The sequence below is a fragment of the Dendrobates tinctorius genome, unplaced genomic scaffold (genome assembly GCF_039654945.1).
Source record: "Dendrobates tinctorius isolate UK_male_01 unplaced genomic scaffold, ASM3965494v1 ptg000158l, whole genome shotgun sequence".
Lineage (NCBI taxonomy): Eukaryota > Metazoa > Chordata > Amphibia > Anura > Dendrobatidae > Dendrobates > Dendrobates tinctorius.
This window is the reverse complement of record NW_027361825.1, coordinates 357302-366660: the sequence shown is the minus strand read 5'-3', so window position 1 is coordinate 366660 and position 9359 is coordinate 357302. Positions and strand designations below refer to the sequence as shown.

General features: G+C 40.6%; 1 protein-coding gene across 2 annotated transcripts in view; it reads right to left on the bottom strand.

Moving 5' to 3' along the window:
* Positions 1 to 758: 758 nt before the first annotated feature.
* LOC141051712 (HLA class II histocompatibility antigen, DR alpha chain-like) overlaps positions 759 to 9359 on the bottom strand; it is a 171663-nt gene continuing 163062 nt past the window's right edge. For both annotated transcript variants that reach the window (XM_073548696.1, XM_073548695.1), the window contains exon 5: positions 759 to 2168. The gene's annotated coding sequence lies outside the window, so the exon portion shown is untranslated. The remainder of the gene's footprint in view (positions 2169 to 9359) is intronic.

Here is a 9359-nt window from a genome sequence, read left to right as displayed (position 1 = left end):
CCAACCCAACAGTGTCTTGCTTGAAGAACTCTTTCCCTTATAATTGGGCCTCCAGTACTCTTACCTATTGAAGATTTTTACTCCCTAAACTTTGTTCCATTAATACAAAAAATAAAATCAAAATTGTCTTCTTGGAATAAACTTCCCTTGTCATGGTTTGGGAGAATTCATTCCCCGAAAATGAATATACTCCCAAAGACCCTGTATCTGATACAAGCCCTAACTATTATGAGTGTACTTATCTCCATTCAGTTCAGCCTCCTGTTTTCTTCTGTTTCGCATTCATAGCTTTCATCCTGTACGTTATTCCTCTCTGCTCTGCTGTAAGTCCTATGTGGCCTCAGTGCAGCATCACATGTACAGCTAGAACAAGAAACATCTCTATCTTATGGGAAAACATTGATTATCTTATACTCCATATTCTCCTTAATAAATTAATAGATTAAAAATAAGCTGTCAGGAGGCTGAACTGTGATTGCCGTCATTATAACTGTGTGACTGTCACTGTGCAGTTTTCAGCATTGTCTGTTATATGAGCTTCTGTTCCTAAGAGTCGAAAACTTCATTGGTATAGTCCATGCAGTTGCATCATGCAGGCAGGTGTATTAACTGAGGTGTAACCTTGATGTTGATCTTGGAGATGAAGAAAACTAAAATGCTTATCTGAACACCCCATGGCTGTGGCTCACCAGATAAAGCTTTTCTTCTGTTTTTTTTTTTCAATGTGTTTCTAACAAATAACCACATAAATAAGAGAGTACATAAAGAATAGACTTTATTAATCTTGCGCATACAACATTTATTCAGCGTAAGAAAACAATCACAATAACATTATTATTGTATTTTAATGTGCTGTAGTTTTATGTATCAGAAGGCAAAAAATACAAAATCAGCTAGGAATAACACAAAATCTAATCTCTTCACACAAATGGCATGGCTTCTGTTTGTAAAGGAGCCATGATAGACTTGCTGGATGTTTTTAACTGATGCTGTCAAATAGGGGACCCTTTTAACTTTGCTCTTTTAAGCCAAGATTTTCTGACTTTGCAGGCTGTGATGTAAGAAATACATAATAAGGCGGATGGAACCTCTGAACAAAATTAATAAGCCTTAAGGCTTTCTCACATGGGCATATATCATGTGTTTTATCGCACAGCACTCAGCCCAATGTCATACTATGGGGCATGAAAAAAAAATTGCAGCGCGCTGCGAGTGGCTCCACAGGTCGGTCCATACACACCCATACAAGTCTATGGGTGCCTGTACAACATCAGACTGCACTCAGATGTTATCCGAGTGCAGTCTGATTACCGTGGACACAGACAATGGAGAAGATGGAAAAACTAAGTTCTCCATCTGACAGCGTTTGAGCAGAGTGTCATTTACAAAATCAGCCTGATTCTCTCGCATAAGAGAATCATCATTCATGTGACACCAGTCTTAGACTGACTTTATTAGTATTTTTGAATGTTCTATTATTTTACATAGAGCTACCAAATGTAAAATATGGATAAAGCTACAAAGCAAAAAGTGCCCCAGCCCAAATTTACAATAGCAAGAGAACTAAATACATTTTGTGCAATAAAATCTAAAAAAGCCATTTTATTGATTATTGCTACTGTAGCAACATATTAAAATCAGTAAGCATCAGTTCACTTTAAAAGATGAAGGCCACCAGCCAGAAGGAGAGACACTGTTTGCTTCAACTTCCTAATCTCGCTGATTGGGAAGTCATATGAGTCATAGTGACTATATAGAAAGAGGGTTTTAGGGAACATAAAAAGTCAACAGAACTTTATTTTCATCATCAAATTGCCAGTTTATGAGTTGCAGCGGTAGAATAAAATTCAGGCGAGATATGATTACAGCATAGAAGTGCATTCATACTGCTATATTTACTCGTTCAGGTTTTTTTAGAAAATTTGGAAGCAAAAAGTTAGGATTGTATTCAAGAGAAGGAGAAATCTAAGTCTTTTCTTTCGTTTATCATCCATTCCTGGTTTTGACTTTAAAACTTACATAAAAAACTTGAAAGTTGCTAAGTGCACTGTTTCAGAATAAAACATGTCATTATCGTTTCCACTCTCAAACGTTTGGTCTGGTCAAAAGCTGAAGCTTAGATAATCTAGCTGGAGAGAGAATCAGGAGCATCATATACCTCAAAGTGGCTGAAAGAAAAAAAAGATTGATTAGTTACTCACAATACAGCTATATACAGGCAGACACAGACAAACAATACATCCAGAAACAAGATTCCAAGTATCCATCCAACAATGTTGACAATGTAGCCCTAGCTTTAGGTATTTTTTGCTGCTAAGTAACTAACCCCTTTACGACGTTGGGCGTAATAATACGCCCACTTTGGAATCCCTCCCTTTGATGTGGGCTCCAGAGCTAAGCTCACATCTTTCCCAGCACGTCAGCTGTTTTGAACAGCTGACATGTGCCCGCAATAATCACGGGTGGAATTGCGATTAACCCTTGGCTATTAACCTATTAAATGTCAGAGAACGACAGAGGCACTTACCAGAAGCACTCTGGAAATCCTGCCCATCGTTGACCCTGTCGTGATCGCGGGTCACTGATGGGTTGGCATGACAACCAGAGGTCTCCAGCAGACCTCTATGGCTCTCATAGCCCTGTGGTCGCCACTCATAGCAAGTGTGCATTTCTGCTACACACAGGCGATCTGATCATCACCTGTATGCAGCAGAGGCGATCGGACAACTGCAGCTTCTAGTCTCCCATGGAGACTATTGAAGCATACAAAAAATAAAAAGATGTTTTTAAAAATATTAAAAAAATAAAAAAATATAAAAGTTCAAACCCTTTCGCCCCATTCAAAATAAAACAATAAAAAAGTCAAATATACATATATTTAGTATCGCTGCATTCCGAATTGCCCGATCTATCAATATAAAAAAAGAATTAACCCGATTGCTAAAAGGTTTAATGAGAAAGAAAAATTTGAAACGTCAGAATTACATTTTTTGGTCGCCGCTACATTGAAATAAAATCCAATAACGGCCGATCACAAGATTGTATCTGCACCAAAATGATATCAATAAAAACATTAGCTCAGCGCGCAAAAAATGAGCCCTCAGCAAGTCATAGATCATGAAAAGTGGAGACGCTACAGGTCTTGGAAAACGGTGTCTTTTTTCTTTTCAAACAAAATTTTGATTTTTTTTCAACACTTAAATAAAAAACAACCTAGACATGATTGGTATCTGTGCACTCGTAATGACCTAGAGAATCATAATGGCTGGTCAGTTTTAGCCATTAACCCCTTTCTGCTATTAGACGTACTCTCCCGTCCATGTGCCCTGGGACTTAATTCCCAAGGACGGGATAGTACGTCTAATGCGATCAGCGGCGCCCACGTGGTGAGCGCCGCTGATTGCGGCTGGGTGTCAGCTGATTATCACAGCTGACACCCGGCACAATGTGTCAGGGGCGGTCACGGACCGCCCCCGACACGTTAACCCCTTGTACACCGCGATCAAACGCGATCGCGGTGTACCGGGGGTTAAAGGGAAGCATTGGCAGGGAGGGGGCTCCCTCCGTGCTTCCCTGAGCCCCCCACGGCAGCGCAATGTGCAGCGCTGCTGCGGGGGACTCTTTCCCTACAGGCCCCCGGATCCAAGATGGCGACGGGGGCCTTCGGGGGCCTGTAGGGAGCTGACTTCCTCACTGCCTGCAAAGCGCAGGCATGAGGAAGTCTGGAGAACTGCCTGTGACAGATTGCTGATCTGTCACAGTGATCTGTGATGTGACAGATCAGCGATCTGTCACAGGACAGTGGTGTCCCACCTGGGACAAGGTAATAAAGTGAAAAAAAAAAAAAAAAGTGTTAAAAATTATTTTAAAAAAATCGCTAAATAAATTAGTAAAAAAAAAAAAAAATATTCCCCAATAAATCCATTTTTTCAAAATAAAAAAAAATACAATAAAAGTACACATATTTGGTATCGCCGCGTCCGTAGCGACCCGCCCTTTAAAACTGTCCCATTAGTTAACCCCGTTAGCGAACCCCTTAAAAAATAAAAAACGAAGCAAAAAATGATTTATCATACCACCGAACAAAAAGTGCGATCAAAAAGACGCATATAAATATCCATGGTACCGCTGAAAACGTCATCTTGTCCCCCAAAAAACGAGCCACCATACAGCGTCATCCGCAAAAAACTAAAAAAGTTATAGCTCGCAGAATAAAGCGATGCAAAAATAATTATTTTTTATCTAAAATTGTTTTCATTGCAAAAAACCGACAAAACATAAAAAAACGACCTAAATGAGGTATCGCTGTAACCGTACTGACCCGAAGAATAAATACGCTTTATCAATTTTACCGCACGCGGAACGGTGTAAACGCACCCCCCCCCCCAAAAAGAAATTCATGAAACGCTGGTTGTTGTTCATTCTGCGTCCCAAAAATCGGAATAAAAAGCGATCAAAAAATGTCACGTGCCCGAAAATGGTACCAATAAAAGCGTCAACTCGTCCCGCAAAAAATAAGACCTCACATGACACGGTGGGTCAAAATACGGAAAAATTATAGCGCTCAATATGTGGTGATGCAAAAACTATTTTTACAATAAAAAGCATCTTTTAGCGTGCGACAGCCGCCAAACATAAAAACCGCCATAAATAGTAAATCAAACCCCCCGTTATCACCCCCTTAGTTAGGGAAAAATAATAAAATTAAAAAAAAAAGTATTTATTTCCATTTTCCCATTAGGGCTAGGGTTAGGGCTGAGATTAGGGGTGTGTTGGGGTTAGGGTTGGAGTTAGAATTGGGGGTTTCCACTGTTTGGGCACATCAGGCGCTCTCCAAATGCAACATGGCGTCTGATCTCAATTCCAGCCAATTCTGCGTTGAAAAAGTCAAATGGTGCTCCTTCCCTTCCAAGCTCTGCCATGCGCCCAAACAGTGTTTTACCCCCACATATGGGGTATCAGCCTACTCAGGACAAATTACAAAACAACTTTTGGGGTCCAATTTCTCCTGTTACCCTTAGGAAAATAAAAAATTGGGGGCGAAAATATCATTTTTGCGGAAAAAAATGATTTTTTTATTTTCACGCCCAGGCGTTATAAACGTCTGTGAAGCACTTGGGGGTTCAAAGTGCTCACCACACATCTAGATAAGTTCCGTGGGGGGTGTAGTTTCCAAAATGGGGTCACTTGTGGGGAGTTTCAATAGTTTAGGTACATCAGGGGCTCTCCAAACGCACATGACACCCGCAGACCAATCCATCAAAGTCTACATTCCAAAACGTCACTACTTCCCTTCCGAGTCCCGACGTGTGCCCATACAGTAGTTTTCTCCCACATATGAGGTATCAGCGTACTCAGGACAAATTGGACAACAACTTTTGGGGTCCAATTTCTCCTTGTACCCTTGGGAAAATGAAAAAATTGGTGACTAAAAGATCATGTTTGTGGAAAAAATACGATTTTTTTTATTTTCACGCCCGGGCGTTATAAACTTCTGTGAAGCCCTTGGGGGTTCAAAGTTCTCACCACACATCTAGATAAGTTCCTTGGGGGGTCTAGTTTCCAAAATGGGGTCACTTGGGGGGTTTCCACTGTTTAGGCACATCAGGGGCTCTCCAAACGCGACATGGCGTCCGATCTGAATTCCAGCCAATTTTGCATTGAAAAAGTCAAACGGCGCTCCTTCCCTACTGAGGTCTGCCATGCGCTGAAACAGTGGTTCCCCCCCACATATCAGGTATCAGCGTACTCAGGACAAATTGCACAATAACTTTTGCAGTCCAATTTCTCCTGTTACCCTTGGTAAAATAAAAAAAATTGAACCTGAAGTATTTTTTTTGTGAAAAAAAGTTAAATGTTCATTTTTTTTTAAATATTCAAAAAATTCCTGTGACGCACCTAAAGGGTTAATAAACTTCTTGAATGTGGTTTTGAGCACCTTAAGGGGTGCAGTTTTTAGAATGGTGTCACTTTTGGGTATTTTCTATCATATAGACCCCTCAAAGTGGTGTCAAATGTGATGTGGTCCCTAAAAATAAAATGGTGTTGCAAAATTGAGAAATCGCTGGTCAATTTTTAACCCTTATAACTTCCTAACAAAAAAAATGTTGGTTCCAAAATTGTGCTGATGTAAAGTAAACATGTGGGAAATGTTATTTATTAAGTTTTTTGTGTGCCGTATCTCTGTGATTTAAGGACATAAAAATTCAAAGTTGGAAAATTGTGAAATTTTCAAAATTTTCGCCAAATTTCCATTTTTTTCACAAATAAACACAAGTTATTTGAATGAAATTTTACCACTAACATGAAGTACAATATGTCACGAGAAAACAGTGTCAGAATCACCAGGATCCATGGAAGCGTTTCAGAGTTATGACCTCATAAAGGGACAGTGGTCAGAATTGTAAAAATTGGCCTGGTCATTAACGTGCAAACCACCCTTGTGGCTTAAGGGGTTAATGAACATGGTTAAGAAAAAAAAAAACAACAACTGCGGAATTGCACTTTTTTTGCAATTTCAGCGCATTTGGAATTTGTTTCCAGCTTTCCAGTACACGATATGTTAAAACCAATGGTGTCGTTCAAAAGTACAACTTGTCAGGTACATACTACGAGCAGCCATCTCCATATACAGTAAACAAAAAAAAGTTGCACTCCGTAGTGCTAAAGCATGTCAATATGAAATATTAATAGCAATACTGCTTCTGGATGTACCTTTTCACACGAGCTTGGAAGTGCCAGTCAGTCTTTTGTCATCTGTACATTAGCACTCCGACCTTCAGTACGTGGTGGATTTTAATCGCAGCAGGGTCCTACCTACCCATAAAATCACACTTTGAAAAGAAGTATTCACATCTACCCAGGAATTCAGACTTTAGTCTTAGAGAGGTATTCACACTAGACACATTAGGACCCAGCAGATTTGAGACCGCCTTGTCGTTGGCTGCTGGGCATGCATGAATTGTCCAAATTATGTGCTAAGCGTCTCATTTGTTTCCTAGGGGAAGAGTCCTGAGGAGATAGTTTGCATATTCCCAGTGCCTTCTGGGATAAGTGAAGAGTCTCCGTGAGCTCAACTATCACTGGATTTTGGCCGTTGCAGCTGAAAAGAGGAAATCGGTAAACCGCGCCCCTACCGGCGCGCAAATTTTGGCTCATTTTTCATTGCTTTGGAATCTCTTTAATAATAACAAGATGGAAGAGGCCAGGAGCCATCTGGTGAGCTGCATTTCTTGCTACATGTTCACATACTTACCAGTGGAAAAGCCAAACTTCACCTGCCACAAATGCAAGCTTGTGTCCCTGTTGGAGGAAAAGTTGCAAAATCTCGAAGAGAGGTTAGCTACATTGAAAATCATTAAGGAAGGTGAAGAGTTCTTAGACACAGCAGAATTATCTCTTCATGTTACAGAAAGAGAAGAAATTCGAAGTGCACCTGAAGAAACACGAGGAATGGAAACATGTGACCCAGAGAAGCAGGAGGATCAGGAGGCAGTCAGCACCCATACTGCTCAGGAACCAGTACCAGGCTCTCACGCAGGAAAACGATGAAGAAATACATCAGGATAAGACTTTGCCCACAAACAGCAACCTTGTACGCCTTCAGAGTCATCCTGGATGCAGAAAGAAAAATGTTGTGAAGAAGAAACGGAGAGTGGTGGTCATGGGGGATTCCCTGTTGAGAGGAACAGAGGCCGCTATCTGCAGACCGGATATAACTTCAAGAGAAATGTGCTGTCTTCCAGGTGCAAAAATTAAAGATGTGTCTGACAGGATATCAGGACTCTTCAGACCTACTGATGACTACCCATTCCTGCTAATACATGTGGGGACAAATGATACAGCAAGAAACGACCTGGAAACCATCTGCAGTGACTTTGAAAACTTAGGTGAGAAAGTGAAAGAACTGGGAGCGCAGGTGGTCTTCTCTTCCATCCTCCCAGTGGATGGCCATGGAACAAGGAGGTGGAATAAGATTCAGCAGGTGAACAACTGGCTACGTTGATGATGCAGTCAGCAAGGATTTGGATTTCTGGATCACGGAGTGAATTACCTATATGATGGACTACTTGCTAGAGATGGGGTGCACTTTGCGAAGACTGGAAAACATGTATTTGGAAGTCGCCTTGCTACACTAATCAGGAGAGCTTTAAACTAGAACATGGGAAGGGAAGCAAAAGGCTAGAAAAAGCCATACACCTGACAAATGCTATTGAGAACTCTGCTGTTAGAAGTGGAAAGGAAGAACAAAGACAAAAGAATCTAAACAATAAAAATATTGGAGAAAGAGAAACCAATCACAAACTAAAATGTTTCTATACTAATGCACAAAGCATGGGCAACAAACAAGGAGAATTGGAACTACTAACACAGGAAAAGAAATATGATGTCATTGGAATCACTGAAACTTGGTGGGACAATACACATGATTGGAATACAAGACTAGAAGGATACAACTTATTTGCAAGAAACAGACTTGATAAACGAGGAGGAGGTGTCGCATTGTATGTTAGAAACGCGTATATCTGCACAGAGATTGAAGCTTCAGAGACTGGGAGTTCGGTGGAAACTGTTTGCGTAAGAATACAAGGACAGAACAATGGAAAGGACACCATTGTAGGCATTTACTACAGGCCGCCTGTGCAAGCTGAAGATATGGATGAACTCTTTATGCATCAAATGGCCGAGTTCTCCAAAAAATATGACATAGTTGTCATGGGAGATTTCAACTATCCAGACATTTGTTGGGAATCTCTCTCAGGCAAAACTAACAGGTCAAGGAAATTCTTATCCTCTCTTGCTGACAACTTTATCTTCCAAAAGGTAGGGGAGAAAACAAGGGGAACTGCTACCTTGGATCTAATCCTTATAAACAGGGAGGAAATGGTTGAGGCGGTAATAGTGGCTGGGACCCTAGGAGGTAGTGACCATGCTATTTTAGAATTTTGGATAACTAGAGGAGGAAGACCTGTGAAGACTCAGATGTCAAGATTTGATTTCAGAAAAGCAGATTTTAAGGGATTCAGAAAGAGAATTGGAGCGATCCAATGGCTGGATATGCTTAAAGACAAAAATGTCCAGGAAGGATGGGAAATCTTGAAAAATGAAATTCTCAAAGCACAATTGTTAACAATTCCGAAAAGAGGGAAGAATAGGAAGCATTTAAAGAAACCAGGATGGATGAACACAGAACTTAAGCACATGCTAAAAAGGAAGAAAGAAATGCTTATAAAATGGAAAGAGGGAGGCATATCTAAAGAAGAATATAATGCTGTCTGCAGAACCTGCAGGGCACAAATCAGATTACTGAAGCTGACAATGAATCGAGGCTTGCAAGAGACGTCAAAAGCAATAATAAA